General features: G+C 56.5%; 1 protein-coding gene across 7 annotated transcripts in view; it reads right to left on the minus strand.

The window, feature by feature from the left end:
- Positions 1-16,461, minus strand: part of ZBTB46 (zinc finger and BTB domain containing 46) — a 97,770-nt gene extending 81,309 nt beyond the window's left edge. For 4 of the 7 annotated variants that reach the window (XR_012419652.1, XR_012419654.1, XM_065523426.2 and 1 more), the window contains exon 1: positions 15,228-15,451. The gene's annotated coding sequence lies outside the window, so the exon portion shown is untranslated. Of the gene's footprint in view, positions 1-15,227; positions 15,452-16,118 lie in introns of those variants that run through there. The other 3 variants (XR_012419653.1, XR_012419655.1, XM_045364161.2) reach the window with 1 other exon arrangement.
- Between the last annotated feature and the right edge of the window lie 4,593 nt (positions 16,462-21,054).

Consider the following 21,054-nt stretch of genomic DNA (forward strand, 5'->3'; position numbering starts at 1 on the left):
TGGAAGGCTGAGGTGGGAGAATCGCTTAAACCTGGGAGGTGGAGGCTGCAGTGAGCTGAGATGGTGCCACTACACTCCAGCCTGGGCGGCAGAGTGAAACACTCTTGTCTCAAAAAAATAAATAAATAAATAAATAAATAGAAGAAGGACAAGAAAGAAGAGGAAACCTGGACACCCGCAGGGGAGACTGTGTGAAGACAGAGGTAGAGGCTGGAGCGAGGCGTCTACAAGCCAAGAGGCACCAGGGACTGTGGTCAACGCCTGCAGCTGAAGAGGTGGGAGGACCTTGCCCTGGAGCCTTGGGAGGAAGGGTGGCCCCGTCCACACCCCAATGCTGGGCGTCAGCCTCCAGCCGTGTGTCAGAATATGGCTCTACCGTTTTCAGCCACTCAGGCCATGGTCCTGTGTGACATAGCCCCAGGAATTTGCCCAAACAGCAAGCTCACCAACAGAGACTGCATGGCACCACGCTCTGAGTGGTGGCACTGGGGGTCTTTGCCCAGGATTCACATGGTCCCATCTGCCAGGGCCCGGCCCCTGCCTTTTGAGTCTGTAGTTTTGAGGTGCAGTGCAAGGGGCCCTTTGTAGAGGCCTTGGTGGACAAGGGTGCTGGGGTGAGAGCAACTGGCACCATCCACACTGCCCCTGCCAGGTGAGGCACGCCCTTCCCACAGTCCTGCTGGACAGCATGTGGCAAAGCCACCCGGAAACCAGATGCAAAGCCCAGAAGCCCTCGGTGTAGCCCTGCATCCAAGCCACAGTCCCCTCCAGCTGGGCTGCATAAGGAGGGCCAACCCTGGGTCTTCATAAGGAGGAGAGCAGTGCAGGGCCGCCCCGCAGGCAGCTCTGCAGAGGGAGGGTGGGCCAGACCAGCCCAGACCCCCATGGCGTGTTCTACAGTGACAGCAGCCACAGCTCCGGCCAACACGTGGGCACTTACCATCTCTCCTGATAGTTACATGTTCACATCAGCGTGTCAAGAAAAGCATCACTGGCCAGGCACAGTGGCTCATGCCTGTCATCCCAGCACTTTAGAAGGCCGAGGTGGGCAGATCACAAGGTCAGGAGTTCGAGACCAGGCTGGCCAACATGGTGAAACCCCATCTCTATTTAAAAACAAACTACAAAAATTAGCCAGGCGTGGTGGTGGACACCTGTAATCCCAGCTACTGGGGAGGCTGAGGCAGGAGAATCGCTTAAAACTGGAAGGCAGGCCGGGCGCGGTGGCTCAAGCCTGTAATCCCGGAACTTTGGGAGGCCGAGACGGGCGGATCACGAGGTCAGGGGATCGAGACCATCCTGGCTAACATGGTGAAACCCCGTCTCTACTAAAAAATACAAAAAATGGCCGGGCGCGGTGGCTCACGCCTGTAATCCCAGCACTTTGGGAGGCCGAGGCGGGCGGATCACAAGGTCAGGAGATCGAGACCACGGTGAAACCCCGTCTCTACTAAAAATACAAAAAAAAAAATTAGCCGGGCGCGGTGGCGGGCGCCTGTAGTCCCAGCTACTCAGGAGGCTGAGGCAGGAGAATGGCGTAAACCCAGGAGGCGGAGCTTGCAGTGAGCCGAGATCGCGCCACTGCACTCCAGCCTGGGCGACAGAGCGAGACTCCGTCTCAAAAAAAAAAAAAAAAAAAAAAACACAAAAAATTAGCCGGGCGCGGTGGCAGGTGCCTGTAGTCCCAGCTACTCGGGAGGCTGAGCCAGGAGAATGGCGTAAACCCGGGAGGCGGAGCTTGCAGTGAGCTGAGATCCGGCCACTGCACTCCAGCCTGGGCGACAGAGCAAGACTCCGTCTCAAAAAAAGAAAAAAAAAAAAAACTGGAAGGCAGAGGTTGCAGTGAGCTGAGATTTCACTCCAGCCTGGGTGAAAGAGCGAAACTCCATCTCAAAGAAAAAAAAAAAAAAGAAGGCCGGGCATGGTGGCTTAAGCCTATAATCCCTGCACTTTGGGAGGCCGAGGCAGGCGGATCACGAGGTCAGGAGTTCAAGACCAGCCTGACCAACATGGTGAAACCCTGTCACAACTACAGAATACAAAAACTGGCTGGGCATGGTGACGTGCGCCTGTAATCCCAGCTACTCAAGAGGCTGAGGCAGGAGAATCGCTTGAACCCGGGAGACGGTGGTTGCAGTGAGCTGAGATCACGCCACTGCACTCTAGCCTGGGCGACAGAGCAAGACTGTCTCAAAAGAGAAAGAGAGAAAGAGAAAGAGAAGAGAGAAAGAGAAAGATTAAGAGAAAGAGAAAGAGCAGAGCATCACTAAGACACCAACTCATGACTTCCTGGATACACTTCCTTCTTAAGACAAGGCAAAAATCAGGTGAAGTAAAAAGTGAGGTTGTTATCAATACAAAGCAAACAGAGAGAGCACCCGAGAAGCTAATGGATGCTGCCTGCCGGCTTTGCTTCCCCCAGAAGCGCATCCCGAGGAAGATGAGCCAGCCCTCGCCAGGATGCAGGTGTGTGTCTCACTCTCACCCTTCCTGACCCTGAGTCTCAGGCTCATCTGGAGGCGTACATGATCACAACTCTGCTTCCTGTGAGGGCTCTGCCATGGGCCCTCGACAGGGCCTTACACAGAAACAGGGTCCCACAGATGATGGGACCTTCTACCCTCCCTTCTCCCAAGGTCTCTGGCAGTTTCCACACTGAAGAAAGCAAAAACAGCAACAGTGCCCCAGGGGCCAGACCAGAGGCAAACGGATTAAAAAGACCACTTCTCGGCCTCCCTGAATGTTACTGCAACCTCTGGTGAAATCCAGTGAGCAGCCGTGAAAATGGCTTTAACTAAATGGGGTATCAGAGTGAGTGCCACCTCGTAACTCCCTGCCTCACTCAGCCAACAAGAAAGAAAAGCAACTGGGACGCTCAGAGCACTGACAGCCACTTTGTCAGTCTTGGGACACGCATTTCACCATCCAGCAGAGGGTGTCTGCTAATGATTTCCGAAAAGTTCTTCAAAAGACTCTGAAGTTAAAGAACAAGTCTACATACAAACTAAAATAAAAGCAATAAAATACTATAGATGTGCTTCCATATATCACCATAGGTAACGAAACATAACCATTTCCTCAAGCAAAAACATGCAAACTCCCAATGTATGATGTTACCAATGTATAACGTATAACCAAGAAAAGAAAGCAAAAGTCGTAAAAATAGTAAATAGGCACACTTTTTTTTCCTTTGAGACGGAGTCTCCCTCTGTCACCCAGGCTGGAGTGCAGTGGTGCGATCTCGGCTCACTGCAAGCTCTGCCTCCTGGGTTCACGCCATTCTCCTGCCTCAGCCTCCCGAGTAGCTGGAACTACAGGCGCCCACCACCACGCCCGGCTAATTTTTTGGTATTTTTAGTAGAGACAGGGTTTCACTGTGTTAGCCAGGATGGTCTTGATCTCCTGACCTCGTGATCCGCCCGTCTCGGCTTCCCAAAGTGCTGGGATTACAGGCATGAGCCACCGCGCCCGGCCTTTTTAAATTTTTTTTTTTTTGAGACGGAGTGCCCAGAGCTGGAGTGCAGTGGTGCAATCTTGGCTCACTGCAAGCTCTGCCTGCCGGGTTCACGCCACTCTCCCACCTCAGCCTCCTGAGTAGCTGGGACTACAGACACCCGTCACCACACCCAGCTAATTTTGGTTTTTTTTTTGTATTTTTAGTACAGACGGAGTTTCACTGTGTTAGCCAGGATAGTCTCAATCTCCTGACCTTGTGATCTGCCCGCCTCAGCCTACCAAAGTGCTAGGATTACAGGCATGAGACACCGCGCCTAGCCAACGTAAACAGGCACGCTTTTTAAGAAGTATATTATTATTGCCGGGCGCGGTGGCTCAAGCCTGTAATCCCAGCACTTTGGGAGGCCGAGACGGGCGGATCACGAGGTCAGGAGATCGAGACCATCCTGACTAACACAGTGAAACCCCGCCTCTACTAAAAAATACAAAAAACTAGCCGGGCAAGGTGGCGGGCGCCTGTAGTCCCAGCTACTCGGGAGGCTGAGGCAGGAGAATGGCGTAAACCCGGGGGGCGGAGCTTGCAGTGAGCTGAGATCCGGCCACTGCACTCCAGCCTGGGCGACAGAGCGAGACTCCGTCTCAAAAAAAAAAAAAAAAAAAAAAGAAGTATATTATTATTATTATTATTCGAGACGGAGTTTCGCTCGTTGCCCAAGCTGGAGTGCAGTGGTGCAATCTCGGCTCACACAATCTCTGCCTCCTGGGTTCAAGCGATTCTCCTGCCTCAGCCTCCCTAGTAGATGGATTACAGGCATGCGCCACCATGCCCAGCTAATTTTGTATTTTTGGTAGAGACGGGGTTTGCCATGTTGGTCAGGCTGATCTCGAACTCCCGACCTCAGGTGATCTGCCCACCTGGGCCTCCCAAAGTGCTAGGATTACAGGCGTGAGCCACTGCGCCCGGCCTATTATTTTTTTAGATGGAGCCTCACACTGTTGCCCAGGCTGGAGTGCCATGGCACGATCTTGGCTCACTGCAACCTCTGCTTCCCCGGTTCAAGCAATTCTCCTGCCTGCTGCCTGAGCCTCCCAAATAGCTGGGACTATAGGTGTCTGCCACCATGCATGGCTAATTTTTTTTTTTTTTTTTTAGATGGAGTTTTGCTCTTGTCCCCCAGGCTGGAGTGCAATGGCGCGATCTTGGCTTACTGCAGCCTCCGCCTCCCGGGTTCAAGATATTCTCCTGCCTCAGCCTGCCAAATAGCTGTGATTACAGGCACGCGCCACCACGCCCAGCTAATTTTTGTATTTTTAGTAGAGATGGGTTTCACCATGTTGGCCAGGATGATCTCAATCTCTTGACCTCGTGATCCACCTCAGCCTCCCTAAGTATTACAGGCGTGAGCCACTGTGCCCGGCCTTTTATTATTATTATTATTTTTTAAGTAGAGATGGGGCTTCACTATGTTGGCCAAGCTGGTCTCAAACTCCTGACCTCAGGTGATCCACCCACCTCGGCCTCCCAAAGTGCTGGGATTACAGGCCTGAGTCACTGTGCCTGGCCATTATATTACTATTATTATTTTTCATTTTAGAGAAGGTCTTGCTGTGTTGCCCAGGTTGGCCTTAAACTCCTGGGCTCAAACGATCCACCTGCTTTTTTTTTTTTTTTTTTTTTCTGAAACGGAGTTTCCCTCTTGTCACCCAGGCTGGAGTGCAATGGCGTGATCTCGGCTCACTGCAACCTCCGCCTCCCAAGTTCAAGTGATTCTCCTGCCTCAGCCTCCTGAGTAGCTGGGATTACAGGTGTGTGCCACCATACCCAGCTAATTTTTTGGGGTTTTTTTGTATTTTTAGTAGAAATGGGGTTTCACCATGTCGGCCAGGCTAGTCTCGAACTCCTGACCTCAGGTGATCCACCCACCTCGGCCTCCCAAAGTGCTGGGATTGCAGGCGTGAGCACCATGCCTGGGCCAGGCTCGCTTTTAATAATGTGATGCTAACCAGAAATACTTAAAGTACAGAGTGACATTAACCTGAAATGTTTCATTCACTTTGGACAAAAACAACAGTCACTGTTTAGGAAGCACCGAGGCAGTTTTAAATATCCTGACTCCCTTAGTTTCCCTTCAGAAATAAAAACCTTTGTGATATCACTAACAATTCTCAGAGCGCAAGGCTGTCCCACAGCCTGCCCCAAGCACTTACTCACCAGGAAAACCCAGCCAGTCACTCAGCACACTGCGAGAACTTACACCTTTAACTTCCTCTATCTAAGAAGCTTTTTGCAGGAAAAATTACCATCTGTGCTTTTACTCAATAGTGAGTTCTTACCGTTAACATTTTAGAAACATGAACACAGCCCTGATCAAGCGGAACTGATACACTCCCGAAACAGGCAGAAAATCCGAAACACACTTGCAACGCCAGCCAGCAAAGCTGCACTCACAGTGTCAGAGGACTGGAGGTGGCTGGGAGAACCAGGAATAAATGACGGGGCACATGTCCAGCCTTCCTGAGTTCAAGCGCCCTGAATTAACCCAGCAGCACACCCATGGGGGAGATGGGCACTTCTGTGTGTGACACGGGCCCCCCGTGAGAAAAGCCTGGGGTGCTCTCCCTATAGCTGACACGTGTACATGCATGCAAAACCCAGCCCTGGGACTGAGGGGCTCTAGGCCCCAACAGAGGAGCACAGGAGGCCTGTTCCATTTCAGTACAACGGGTTCTGTGATTGGCCAAGGCTGGGCTCAGTCCTACACCAGACTGACAGCTTCCTCACCCTCCCACGCTTGAGTTTGAAGACATGTCCACAGGAAGATGCACCATCAGTGAACGGCTGCTGTTAGGAGAAACAGGAACAGCACCGACCACACGGCGAGCGCGGGACACGGCCAACGCGGTGAGCACAAAAACACAAGAGAGTGCTAGTGGAGCCTATGGTGAGTCTCGGAATTCCAGACCACGGGCCAGGCGTGCTATGGCTCACACCTATCATCCCAGCACTTTGGGAGGGTGAGGCACGATGAATGCTTGAGTCCAGGAGTTTGAGACCAGCCTGGGCAACACAGTGAGACCCTGTCAGTACAAAACATGTTTTTAAAGTGGAAACAAAAGGTTGGGCGCAGTGGCACACACCTGTCACCCCAGCACTTTGGGCTGAGGCAGGTGGACCATTTAAGCTCAGGAGTTCAAGACCAGCCTGGGCAACATGGACAAACCCATCTCTACTATTCAAGACCAGCGTAGGCAACATGGACAAACCCCGTCTCTACTAAAACTTACAAAAAAAAAAAAATCAGCTGGGTGTGGTGGCGTGCACCTGTGATCCCAGTTACTCGGGAGGCTGAGGCAGCAAGAGAATCACTTGAACCCGAGAGAAAGTTGCAGTGAGTCGAGACTGCACCACTGCACTCCAGCCTGAGCGACAGAGTGAGGCTCCATCTCAAAAAATAAGTAAGTGAAATAAAAATAAAAATGGGAACAAAAGGCCAGGCACAGTGGCTCACGCCTGTCATCGCGGTACTTTGGGGATTCGAGGTGAGCAGATGGGGGTGCACTTGCGCTTAGGAGTTCAAGACCAGAGTGGGCAACATGGCAAAACCTGGTCTCTACTAAAAAAAAAATACAAAAATTAGCAGAGTGTGGTGGCACACACCTATAATCCTAGCTACTCAGGAGGCTGAGGCACAAAAATCACTTGAGCCCAGGAAGCAGAGGTTGCAGTGAGCCAAGATCACGCCACTGCACTCCAGCCTGAGCGACAAGAGTGAGACCCTGTCTCAAAAAAAAAAAAAAACTAAAACAAAAATAAAATTAAAATATTAGCCAGGTGTGGTGGTGCGTGCTTGTAGTCCCAGGTACTCAGGAGGCAGAGGTGGGAGGATCGTTTGAGCCCAGGTCAAGGCTACAGTGAGCCATGATTGTGCCACTGCACTCCAGCCTGGGTAACAGAGTGAGACCCCTTCTCAAAAAAAAAAATTAAATTCAGGTCAGAAAAAAAGACAATATCCACTGTCACATCACACTGCATCCCTGACCACACACTTCCCAGAACAAGTTTTCTCATTGTGCTATCTTCCAGTTCCTTTTCCTCCGTCCTGGTTCCTATCCTGACCTTTGTCCTCTAGGAACTGCGTGTGTGTGTGTGTGTGTGTGTGTGTGTGTGTGTGTGTGTGTGTGTGCGCGCGCGCGCGCTCTGGGACTGCTCCATTTTCTGTTTGTAAAAGGAGATGTAAACCGTGGAATGGGCTCCCCACAGGACTAACGTAAATGACCAGATTACATTTGAGAAGTGGAAATTTTGAGTGCGGAGAGGAGGCTGTAGGCGACTCAAGACTTCTTTTTTTTTTTTTTTGAGACGGAGTCTCGCTGTGTCGCCCAGGCTGGAGTGCAATGGCCGGATCTCAGCTCACTGCAAGCTCTGCCTCCCGGGTTTTTACGCCATTCTCCTGCCTCAGCCTCCCGAGTAGCCGGGACTACAGGCGCCCGCCACCTCGCCCGGCTAGTTTTTTGTATTTTTTTTTTTAGTAGAGACGGGGTTTCACCGTGTTAGCCAGGATGGTCTCGAACTCCTGACCTCGTGATCCGCCCGTCTCGGCCTCCCAAAGTGCTGGGATTACAGGCTTGAGCCACCGCGCCCGGCCTCTTTTTTTTTTTTTTTTTTTTTAAGACAGAGTCTTGCTCTGTCGCCCAGGCTGGAGTGCAGTGGTGTGATTTCGGCTCACTGCAAGCTCCGCCTCCCAGATTCACGCCATTCTCCTGCCTCAGCCTCCCAAGTAGCTAGGACTACAGGCACCCACCACCATGCCCAGCTAACTTTTTGTGTTTTTAGTATAGACGGGCTTTCGCTATACTAGCCAGGATGGTCTCAAACTCTTGACCTCGTGATCCTCCCGCCTCAGCCTCCCTGAGTGCTGGGATGACAGGCGTGAGCCACCGCAGTGTTGGGATGACAGGTGTGAGCCATCATGGTGCTGGGATGACAGGCTGAGCCACTGCGGTGCTGGGATGACAGGTTGAGTCACCGTGGTGTTGGGATCACAGGCTCAGCCACTGCACCAGGCCAACTCAAGGCTTCTTTAGAGACCAGAGGCTCAGAGCAGGGTCACAAGCCAAAGTGCTCTGTTTCCTTGAATGGGTAACAAGCAGACATGTCCCACCTAAGCATCAGGACCACCTTAGAGGTTCAGTGCCTCTGATCTGCAACTGAACCAGGCCGGTCTCCCTGAAGCATGGGAGATCCTGAGTATTGTGGGTCTGCAGATTCCACCCTGAAATCGGAGGAGGAAGAAATGGGGCTGGACCTGGACAAACAAGAGCCTTCTTCAGCCAATGTGTTCTCCGCCCCTAACGGAGCCGGATAATCTATTTCTTTCGAAAATGCCTAAGCTGGCTTTGAACTTGCCAAATAAAAGGATATTGCCATTCACCAGATTCAGTAATTTAAATGGGATGGAAAGAGAATACCCACTTTTTTCAACTAGGGCCACACCGAGACAAGAAAGACTACAGACCATATTGTCTTTAAAACTCATTTAGCAAGTGTCAGATAAACTTACTTGGTGGTTGCCACACAGGCCCTGAATCATGCCCTTTTCCCTGAGCTCAGGGTCTGTGGGACAACTCAGTGGTTCTAATCCCACTCAAAATTTCATGTGGCCAAGGAACACTTACCACCTTCCCCCACCCCGTTCTTCTGGGTGCTCCAAGAGGTGATGTTTCAATCGTTGCACCCCCATCTCACTATCATCCAACCCTCTCTCCCCCATCTTCCCATCACTGCACCCCCATCTCACCCTCCTGGCTGGGTGCGGTGGCTCACACCTGTAATCCTGGCACTGTGGGAGGCCGAGACAGGGGGATCACTTGAGGTCAGGCAAGACCAGCCTGGCCAACATGATGAAACCCATCTCTACTAAAAATACAAAAATTAGCTGGGCATGGTGGCAGGTGCCCATAATCCCAGCTTCTAGGGAGGCTGAGGCAGGAGATTCTCTTGAACCTGGGAGGCGGAGGTTGCAGTGAGCCGAGATCTAGTCACTGTATTCCAGCCTGGGGGACAGAACAAGACTCCATCTCAAAAAAAAAAAAACAAAAAACAAAAAACCCTTCCTCCCACCCACCATCTCACTACCATTGAACGCCTCCCTGCCCCCCTTCCCAGGGCCAGTTGTCCCCACTCTGCACAAACAGCCCTGGGCGCTTTGTGTCAACAATTCTGTTTTCTGGTTCTGTCCCTGCACTCGCTGTTCCTCCAACCAGAACGGCCTTGCTCCACTTCTCAGCCTCTGCCAAGCAGCTGGCTATGGCCACTGAGTGGATTATGAGTATGTTTCTAGAAAGCCTGTGTGTCTGGATGTGCCCCTCTACAACCCAGAAATCAACAACCAGGCCTTCGTGTTTCTTCATAACTCAGAAGCTCCTAATTAATCTCTGTGACTTTTTGTGGGATTCTCTCAGGGAAGTCAGTTAGGAAAGCAGTGAATCAACACTGCAGACAGGTAACGCTTAGCCTGGGCCGAGTTCTTCTGTTGCCCAATTCAGAGCCATAGTTTTGCTCCCCATGCCCCAGCAGATATGCAAAGCCTCCGTCCGTCCGGCAGGTGACCCACACTAAGAAGACTTGCCCAGAGTAACATGGGCCACATGGGCCAGGTGTGTCCACCTCTCCCAAAGGCAGCTGTCAACACCTGGAGTTCCTAAACCCTCTGCACGTAGCCCAAGGCACAGTGGTGCCCTTCTCCACATCTCCACAGAGGAGCACCTACGCAGGCCTCATGTGCAGCAATATGCCAGAGTACGGGAAGACTTTCTGTGCAAGAGGCTTCATTTTCTTCATTTTCTTCAGAGTGTTTGGAAGGAAGAGACGATGTGATGTATTTTTATAAACGAAAATGTTTTACAAACAAAAAAGTATCTGTATGTCCCGCGCAAGTAGCAATGCTGCCTGACTTTCAGAAAAATGAAAACATTTTTCAAAACTGATTGTTCACACACATATGTGGCTCTTTTCCATTTTGGGGGAAACTGAGAAGGACTGAGGCGCTAGTAAGTCAGAGATGCTCAAAGAGAAACCAAGAGGAGCCCGAGGGCGACACGTGGGCGGGCAATGACAGGGCCAAACAAGAAATGCTTCGGCTGGGCGTGGTGGCTCACGCCTGTAATCCCAGCACGTTGGGAGGCTGAGGCAGGCAGATCACAAGGTCAGCAGATAGAGACCATCCTGGCTAACACGGTGAAACCCCATCTCTACTAGAAAAAAATACAAAAAGTTAGCCGGGCGTGGTGGCTGGCGGCTGTAGTCCCAGCTACTCGGGAGGCTGAGGCAGGAGAATGGCGTGAACCCAGGAGGCGGAGCTTGCAATGAGCCGAGATCGCACCACTGCACTCCAGCCTGGGCGACACAGCGAGATTCCATCTCAAAAAAAGAAAAAAAAAAAAACTTCACGGGTGACTTTTCCAAAAAGACAGCGAGTGTCCTTGGGAAGGCACTGTGTGTGCTGAACCAAGTCTTCAGAAGGTACAACGTGAAACTCAACCGCTCCTCATGCCTACCCCCACAGCTGACCAGCTCCCAAAAGCTGCCTCCTACGGTGGCCCTGCCCTCTGGCCAGCAATCCGCTCTCCGAGAAGCAGGGGTTGGAATATGACTCGCTCCACCAGGACTGCACGGCTGCCAGCTCTGGAACCGTGGGGGCGGATCTCCAAGTGGACCCCCTTCCCTCGAGTCACCTTTGGGCTCCGGTGCCACTCCCCACAGCAGTCTAGGCACCCTCCTCCCAGCCTTGGGCCGTTTCTTACCAGCCTCTGCCACCACACTGGGCCACATCAGTGCTTTCTGTGTGCCCTCAACCCACCTCTGTGGGAACTTTGTTACCAACCTGGCCCAAAGTCTGGTCCATGGAAGGCCCTCAGTAACACCAAAGAGCTGTCACGAAAACGAAACCCCACGTGTCTCCAGTAAGACTCAAAAGCACATCTGTCAAAACACAAAAGATCTGCAAATGCTTTTGAAAAATACACTAATGTTTCTCAACTTTCTATTCTAAAATACCTATGGTAACAATTTTTTTTTTTTTTTTTTTAGACAGAGTCTTGCTCTGTCGCCCAGGCTGGAGTGTAGTGGTGCAATCTCAGCTCACTGCAAGCTCCACCTCCTGGGTTCGCACCATTCTCCTGCCTCAGCCTCCCAAGTAGCTGGGACTACAGGCGCCCACCACCACGCCCAGCTAATTTTTGTACTTTTTTAGTAGAGACGGGGTTTCATCACGTTAGCCAGGATGGTCTCGATCTCCAGACCTCGTGATCCGCCCGCCTCGGCCTCCCAAAGTGCTGGGATTACAGGCATGAGCCACCGCGCCCGGCCTGTGGTAGCAAATTTTTAATCCAGATGTTTAGAAGCATTTAATAATTTCAAATTGTAAATTAGAGTAAAATGACACTGCTGATACTCAACTATGCAACAGAACTATTCAACTGTTCAACAGAAAACTTTGCATAAATCATACTTAGGTCAAATTTCACTGGTTTCACTTGTTTTTATGTTTTAACAGGACAATGTTTATTTGTTTTTTTATTACTTAATTTTATTGTTTTAGAGACAAGGTCTTGCTCTGTTGCCCAGGCTGGAGTCCAGTGGCACAATCATAGTTCATTACGGCCTCAAACTCCTGGCCTCAAGCGACCTGCCCGCCTCAGCCTCCCAAAGCACTGGGATTACAGGCGTGAGCCACCACGTCCAGCCTCAGAACCACTTTTAGTTAAAAAACATCCTTTCTCTTTTCCATCTATAAACAACACCATTGGAACCCTTTGTCATCACCAGCAAACCAGAACACCAAGCCTGGATCTGTCTATGTGAGGCACTCAAAGTGTTTAAGTGATAACAGTAGAAAAGCAGGAAAATCCCTCCCACAGACCCCATGGCCTAAGACCCCAGCACTGCAAAAGTTCACAGCCATGCCGGAGCCATGGCAGAGGGCAGGAGGACCATAGTCAGGATAAGACAGCCACATCTCAAAGCCCTGAATAAGTCTGTGGCCTTAATAGAGATTTTTAATCAAACATTTATTCTTAGGAGTCAGGCCATTCAAGCAAACTTAGCAGCAACAAGATGAATTTTTCCCCCAGGGGAGGGGACAGATTCAAAGGATAATTTTTTTTTTTTTTTTTTAATCTGCTAGAAAAACCAGTGGAGGTAAGTATCAGCCATCACTCAAGGTCACTCATGAGACTTCCAGGTAAAATCCGCAAAGTCCAGGGAGAAGCAGCAGCCTGAATTTTTACAAGAATGATACTTGGGCAAGAACATGAAGTCCCCGGGAGAAGGAACGTAACATGGCAGACACCGCAACACTGGGTGTGGGGATGGGAAGGGGCAATGGCTTCCAGACCTTTCCTCTCACTTTAACTCAGCACTGGAGCGGGCACCTGGGCACCAGTCACGGCAATGGGAGGAACTAGTTCCAGCTCTCGGGCTGTGATGCCGTCTAGGCACCGTGCACGAAGTGGGTCTCCTGGGCTCTGAGAGGCCAGGCTAAGACCTCTGATGGAGAACACAGCACTGGAGCTGCACCGCTGTCCCAGAAACACAGGCCACAGGGACAGAGTGGCCCAATTTCCCTTAATTTAAAAACCCCACGTCAAGGCAGTGTTGGAAAGTTCACTCTGCTAAAATTTAATTCAGTGTTTGTAAATACGTCTGACAGTAACTGTGTACCCTCCACAGCATTTTCTCTAAATCCTTGGAGCAGTTTCACCGTTCACAGTGGTTACCTCCTGACCTCTGTGACCACCAGGCGCTGGGAAGGGACGGAGAGCGCAGGGCACTGGGTCAGCCTGGCCCTGGTGGAACTGACCTGGGGGCTCTTAGGTAACAGTCCACCCAACCCTAACATCGGAAACAGGAGTGGAGCTCAGGTCTGAGCACAGAATGACTCATCTTCACACGAAACAGCTAAACCCGAACAGAAATCGCCTCATCTAAGCAAAAAGAAACTCACGTTCAGGATAATGCTGTCAGTGAGAGGCTTAATTAAGTGCTTGTCCCCAGGCTGGCCTGAAGGCAAGGTGGAATTTTGGATTTCTGAACACCGCAAAGTGAGTGCATTCCACCCCCCCGCCCCCCCTCGCCAAGGAGAAATCCGACAGTAACTCCCCAGCCCTCTTCCTTCAGTTACGGAGTTGAAGATGTCTAGCTTTTTGGGGGGCACGGTGTGTAAGTTCCCATCTGAATTTGCAGTAATTTGTGCCCAAGTACTCCCCCCACTCCTCAGTCCTTTCTGCAGTAGTAACCAGGCTGAGGTGCCCAAACGTGTCAGTTGGAAACACGTAAAACGCACCGAGCAGAAAGGTTCTACTCTGATAAATACCGTGGCTTGCTTCATTATTCATGTGAAAAAACCCTTCTATACATTTCCTTTTGATGAACAAACTATTTTCCACTCTTGTAGAGTGAAATAGTGCCTTGCAGAGGCAGCGTGAGTGCCAGCAGCAGAGATGTATCCAGTCTGTTACCCAAACGGGAAGTTAGCTCTGATAATAGAGCCAATAAGAAAGATTCTACAATCGATACAATTAAAATGCCCGTGAGTTCGCGGCGCACAGGTGTCTGCGCCCAGGCCGTGCGCTAAACACGTTTCTAATTAGCATTTCTTTAAACAATGCTGATCACAGTCTTGCCACCGTAATCCACTCCAAATGCATCGCTGAGATTGCAGCACGGAAAGCGAGAGGAAATTCGCTGCGAATCTCAGTCAAACTTTCTTTTGTTTATATTTCTTCGCTGTCAGAAAATATCTGTTCTTCGCCCCATCTGGTCTGTACCCTGGCTCCTCGATCCAGCCCTATTGTGTGCGCTTCGTTAAACCTACGAACAGTGAATCTGTCAGTGGGGCCAGGGGAACCCCAACTAGCCGGAGCCCTCCCTCTGGCGCAGAGAATTCCCCGTTTGCCTTCGGGATTGAGTTGTCAGACACCGGCTCACGCTCCCCCGCGAAACTGACATGTCTATTTACAGAGAAACAAAGACGCGGCTCGCTGCGGACCCCGCTCCCTCCGCGCGCCCCGTCCGCCCCGCGCGCCCCGCGCCCTCCGCGCCCCTCGCCGCCCCGCCCCGAGGCCCCTGCGCCCCGGTTCGGCCGGCGATTAACATGGAGACCAGGCCGGCGCCCGGCGTCCGGGGAGACAATGACCCCCGGCCCCAGGACGCCGGGACCCGCCCGCGCCCACCTCCCGCAGTTCCGACTCTTGGCAAACTCGGCGCGGGCGGCTCCGGGTGCGGCTGGGCTGCGCCGGCTGGGGGCGCGGGCGGGGGGCGCCAGGACGCCCCCGGGCTGCCTCGGGGCCAGGCGTTGACGCAGCAGAAATTACCAGCTGGAAAATTCCCCTCTCGGAGGTGCCGGGGAGGGAGCGCGGCGGCAGCGGGAGGTGCCGGAGACCGAGGGGCCGGGGCAGCCCCGCCGCCTCCGCGCGCAGCCCCGCGAGGAACCCGCGCCGCCCCCGCGCGCCCCGCCCCGCGCTGCCAGCCTGGGGGGTATCCGCGGGGGCCGGGCCGGGGTCTCCGCCGCCGCCCCCGGAGCCCGCGCCCCAGCCGGGCGCGCCGATGGCCCCGGGAGGGCGCCCCCGCGGGGCGGGGCGTGGCGGGGCGGCCGGCGGCGGGGGCGCGCCCGGGCTCGCAGCAGCCCCGGCTCCCTGCTCCCGGCTCCCCGCCCGGCCCCCGCCGCGATGCGCCCGCCCGGCCGCGCGGACAATGAGCCGGCGCCGCTTACCTGTGACCCCATGGGGCGCGGGCGAGGGCGGGCGCCGCGGCCGCCGGGCCGGCGCCGGTGATCGCCGCCGCCGCCGGGCGGGCGCTGCGTCCGGGCGGGTCCGAGCTGCGCGCTCGCCGGGGCTGCTCGGTCCGTCAGTCCGTCCGTCGGTCCGTCAGGCCGGCGCGCGCCCCCGCGCCCGCTCCAACCCCGCGGCCCCCGCCGCCCGCGCGCGCGCGCGCCCCGCCCGCGGACCCTGACCCCGCCCCCCGGCGCGCGCCCGGCCGCCGCTGATTGGCCCGCGCCGCGCCCCGGCCGCGGCCACCGCCCCGGGCCCCGCCCACGCCGGCCCGGCCGCCGGCCCCGCCCCTCGCTCGGCCCCGGGCGCCGCGCCGCGGGGTCGCAGGGGGCCGCGCCGGGGGTCCGTTCTCCCCCCCGCGGGCGGCCGGACAGCGGAAGTGCGGGCTGGAGCTCGCTGGGCATTGTGGGAAGCCCCCTCCCCTGGGCTGGCGGGGGGCTGGGGCGGCGCGGCGCGGGGGTCCCCCTGGTCTCGGCTGCGCCCTTGCCCCGCGGGCGCGGAGCAGCCTGGAAACCATCCCACGGGCGCGGCGACCCCGGCGAGGGCACCCAATCCCTTCCCGGGCCGCGCACCGGGCCCTGCCCACGCGCAGGTTCCTCGGGGGCGCGCGGGTGCCCGGGTCACGGGCCGTCCCCGCGCCCGACGCACCGTTGCGCTGCGCGCGTCTCGCAAACTTGGCGACTCCCTCAGCCCAGCCGGGCATCTCCGCGGGCCGCTTGCGGTGCGGAAAAGGCGCCCCCAAGGAAGGCTGCCCGGGGCGCGGGGTCCGGAAGGGCCTGGGCACCGCGCGCGCCCAACCTCGGGGGCCTCGGCGCACCGGGAGATCAGCGCACCTCGGGCACGGGCCTCGTGGGGGTGCCCGCCAGTGGGGCTCCTTTTGGCTGACTAGGGACACCGGCGGCAGCGCGTGGGTCCCTCCCGTCGTGTCGTCTGCCTCACGGGGACGAAGGGCTCCGGGAGGGGAAGGGAACCAGCGGCCCGGGTGCAGCCCCGACCCAAGCGGCCCGGGACGCGTCTCCACCACTGGGCGCCCGGACCCTGTGCGTCGCTTCTCGCCTCCGCGTCCTCAGCCCTCGGGCGGGTGGAGTGGGAAGCGCGGCCCCGCATTCCTGGCCGGCCTGCGCGGGGGTAAAGGCCACCTCGCTTCCTCTCCCCGGGCGCGGCGGCGGGAAGGGAGGTGAGCCTGTGGCCGGCAGCCGCGCGAGGGAGTCGAGCCCGACCGGGCCAACCAATGGGGAGGCGCCCGGGCCGTCCAGCCTGCCTCCCTGCGGGCCCAGCGCGGCGGATTCCTCGGGAGGTGGGAGGCGGCGGCCCTATGGATGCTTTCAAATCAGGATGTGTGAGGCGCATTCAGGAGCGGCGGTGGGAGGCGGCTGAGGGCTCTCCATGAGTGAGCAAAGGCGAGCGAGGTCTGGCTGCTGGGACCGACGCCTGGGACACTCCCTTAACTGCCGTCGCGGGCGCCTGGAAATGGCTGTGCGGACAACCCCTTCCCATCCCCTCGCCAAGGTCGCCGGGATGGCACTGCGGCCCAGGAAGCCTCGTCCCCGGCCTACCTCGCGCAGCACCCTTTCGGTGGCACCGCCTGCTCTGGTCTGAAACAGCAGGCCCAGCGTCACCGACCTTCGGGAGGTGGGGGCTGAGCACACCACCCTGAAAAGAGGCAGCTTCCAGGAGGGTCTGGCAGGTCACATGCCTCCCCTTTGGAGGGAACAGAGGGCACTGCTTGCAGCAGCCCCCACCTGCCCACCCAGAGCCCAGTAGTACCCCGTGGAGGAAAGGAGGCCTGGGGAGACAGGAGAGCTCGGGCCCACCCAGCCAAAGTAAGGAGGACCAGAGCCCCGATGCCTGCCCCAGGGGCCTCCCGCAGAGCCTGCCCATGAGTCTCTCCCAAGATGTCTGGATCTCCCTAGACAGCCTCCAAGGAGAGCAGTGTTAATGGTTTGCCATGTCCATTGTCCATGCAGGGATGGAGAGCAGCAGCACCTGCCTGGCGGAACACACAGTGACACTCAGTCATTGCTTAGGAGGCCTGCTCGTAAAAACCAAGCCTTGATCTCACCACGACCAAGGCCAACCCCACTGCCAGGTTAGGGCTGCCTATCTTGGTAGAAACTTTCTGAGTTCTAGAATGAGCCGGGCAGATGAGGCTCTGGGCCCTCTCTCACCTGGGAGTCCCACTCCTCCCTCCTACCCCGTCAGCAACCCTGCCAGTGATGGGGGACAGAGAGACTCCTGATTTCTGCTCCAAGAACCAATGGAAGGTCAAGCAGCCCGGAGATGAAGCCAGTATGTCACAAAGGAAGAACCAAGACCAGTCTCAGAGACAGCATCCTGGTTAAGTCCTGCCTAAAGCCCACCCTACCTGCAGACCGTTATTCCAAGAGCTAATAAACCCCATTACTATTTAAAAGAAAAACAAACGAACAAAAACCAGCAGCAGCAACTGCGGCCTCTCAGCCGAACTGATAGAAGGAGGAGGGTGGAGTAGCTGGGCTCCTACAGCCACCGGGTGTGTCTGCTCCAATGGGCGTGCTGGCCCCGTGGCCCCAGAAACCTCAGGTTTGTTGGAGCCCAGCATCTGCTGAGCTGCTGCTGGGATTAGACATGAGACGGGGATGCCACGCTGGGCCGTAGTGCCCCCTCTCTTCCCAGGACCCGGGACACTTGTGCGGGTGATGCGTGCCAGGCCTGGGGTCCACAGACGCAAGAAAGGATCTGCTGCCTGGCAGCCGGCTGGGAGGCAGCTCTGGGAACAGAGGATGTGAAGTGTGGCCTCAGCAGTGTTGGGATCAGGGCTGGGAGGCCAACACATGGGTGTCTGGGAGGGTCCCGAGGGTGGGGTCTCTGAGGGTGACATGATGAACTGGACATAGTCCCTGACCTCGCCAAGTGAACAAATGGTCAGGTCTCTGTAGGGCACACTTGTCCACGCTGCATGAGGTGGTCATTCCTGAAAGTCACCCCCAGCCATCTGGGTGAGCATGTTGGGAGCCTGGCCAAGGGACCCTGAGGCCTATGAGGGATGAGCAGCAGCAGACCAGGAGTTCTGGAGGATGGGGGGCTCAGGGCAAGGTGCAGAGGCTGGGCAGCCCCACGGATGTACCTGCTAAGGGACATGCCCCCCGCAAACCCCTGGAACAAATCAACCAGAGACACAAATGGAGAGCCATCTGGCTGGCAGGGCCCCCGGAGGGTCCTGGCACAGCCTCGTGCTATGGCCTCTCCGCAGACCTGTGTTCACAGACTCCCTGCACCACTTACCCTGCCAGCCGGCCACCTGCCCTCCACCCTCACTGTGTGGCTTCTAGGGGCCGGGGGTCTGGGAGGGGACAAGCCCCATTCCAGGTGCTCTGACCCACCAAGAGAGTGGGGACCTGCCTCTCATCCTCAGGAAGGATGACCTGGGAGGAGCTTTGGGAAAGAAAATTGCCGAGGAGGAACAGATACCCCTTCCTGTCTATGTCCCCCAGAGCAACAGACACCCCTTCCTGTCTGTATCCCCCCGAGCAACAGACACCCCTTCCTGTCTGTATCCCCCCGAGCAACAGACACCCCTTCCTGTCTGGGTGCCCCCAATCAGCTCCCCAACCTTGCCAGGGCCTTTACCGCCACCCCCTCTTCTCCCAAGGAGGCATTTCCTTGTCCACCCCCAGCTGGGATTTCTATGGTTGTCTTTGTCTCAGTCACTGGTCAGGGAACCTGCCTGTTTATTCACCAGCCAGTGATGTTACTCAGTCGTCCCCATGGCAACAGCCCTGGGAGTCCTGCCCCCTCCCAGGGAACTGCCCAGAACCTGTCCCTGCCCTCTCCAGGCCTCTGCTGGGAGCCCAGACAGAGGGAGAGGCAGAGGGCAGGGCGGGGACAGAGGCCCGCCGCCCGCCTGAGGATGCTGGGGCTGTCCAGGGAGCCGCCCACCGCACGTCATCCTGGGTCCTGTGGGTGGGCTGGAGGCCGGCCGTGGGCGCAGCAGAGCCCCACCCACGGGCTGGGGGAGGTGGCCTGGTCAAGGCTGGATGGAGGTGGGCCTCCTCTCGGGCTTGGCTTGGCCAGGTTCAGTGCCAGCTGGCCCTGCCCTCCCACCCAGGCCTCCCTGAGACCACCCTCCAGAGCTGCTCTGGGGCCAGGGGCTACCTGCCAACCCCACGGCTGCCCCACCCCAACTGTCCTCCGGGCCTGTGCCCCTGCCAAGCCCCAACTGCCGCTCCAGCTGCCACAGCCAACTGTCGACCGGTCTCCATTCCAAGCGCCTGCTCACCCCCAATCGTCCTTCCAAAATGCTGCTGCCAACTGCCAGCCCCCTTCCTTCCTGAGCCCTGGCTCCTACCACCACTCCAGGCCACCACACCAGGGATCTGCATTCCAGACCTTCCCTCGGGACAGAGGCCACGCCACACCTGCCGTGTGCCTGCTGGGATGGGATGGGGTGGGGGAGGCACTGAAGGTCTGAGACCTAAGGCGTCAGCACACAAGGGCAGAGCAGGCGATGGGGCCAGGCCCTAGCAGACAGAAGGCAAGGGGCAGGGAGAGCACAGGCTAAGCAGGGGAAGGCGAGAGGGCAGGGCAGCCCATCCTTAGTGCCAGGGGCCACGCCAGGCCCAGCACAGGGGTGGGAAGACCGCCAGAGTACAGCCCGAGCAGGCCCTGGGAGCTGCAGGGCGGAGCTGGGCTTTCCCTCAGAGGGTCTGTGAACAGCTTGGCCTGACCACAGACCCCGAGAGGGTCCTCCCAGCCATGTCGGGGGGAACTGGCCTCTCCCCACCAGCCCTGCACAACTCGGGGTGGAGTCAGCCCCCAGGCCTCAGCTGTCCCAGGCCAGCCTGGACTCCTTCCTGCTTCACCACCTGGCACGCGGGGCTGGCCTGAGTCCCTTTAGGTTCCAACGTGTGGCCTCTCAGTCCCAGCCCTGGCCTTGCTGCCCCTTCCCTCCTTGGAGCTTTCTTTCTACATTCATCCCAGTGGTCCCTGATCCTCACCTCCAACATGAGATCCCCCATATCCCCCAGCCTGTGAGACCCTATCCCTCAAATCCCTCAAACACAGCAGGTGCCCGCAAGTTGCCTCGCCAGGCCTAGGGGAGGCACTGCTGCCCTTGAGGGTCAGACCTGGGGCTGTAATTCCATCCCAGGCTCTGGACCAGCCGGTCAGCACCAGGAGGTGATGGGGGCTGGGGCCTCAGTCCCGGCTGAAGGGACACAGCTGCTCCCCAGGGGCCTCCGGCCTCTGAGGGCTCGCGTTGCAGAGGCGGGTGATGGCTCTGCAGATAGCCACGGCAGGTGAAATGGACACCTGGCTCTCCCTGGTGTCCCCTCCAGGAGCTGCTACTGGGCAGTCTGCCTTCCAGGATAGGACAGTGGGGCAGGCACAGGGAGCCATGTCAGCCTATCTGTCGGGCTGGCCCTGGAGGTAGGGAAAGACGGACGTGTTTGCTGAGCACCTATGGTGTGCCGGGAATCTTCCTACTTGGGGAACAGGGCGGGGAAGGACTCTCCCAGGGTCACCTGGCCCACCTCCGGTGCTGGGGCCTAGGAAGGAGAGAGAAGGGAGGTGGCTGTGGCCCCTCCCCTCCCACCAGAGGGGGTCTGCTGGGGTTCCCTTGGTGGATATGCAGAGGCCCCAGCCCTGCACAAGGCCAGCCTGTTGCCTCAGCCTCGTTCACTCACTCACTCACTCGTAGGGCAGCATTCACAGATCATGGAACCTGTCGCACGCCAGGACGTGCTAGGTCTGGAGAGCCAGACAAAACCCCTTGTATTGCAGGAGTGGGGA

The sequence above is a fragment of the Macaca fascicularis genome, chromosome 10 (genome assembly GCF_037993035.2).
Source record: "Macaca fascicularis isolate 582-1 chromosome 10, T2T-MFA8v1.1".
Classification (NCBI taxonomy): Eukaryota; Metazoa; Chordata; class Mammalia; order Primates; family Cercopithecidae; genus Macaca; species Macaca fascicularis.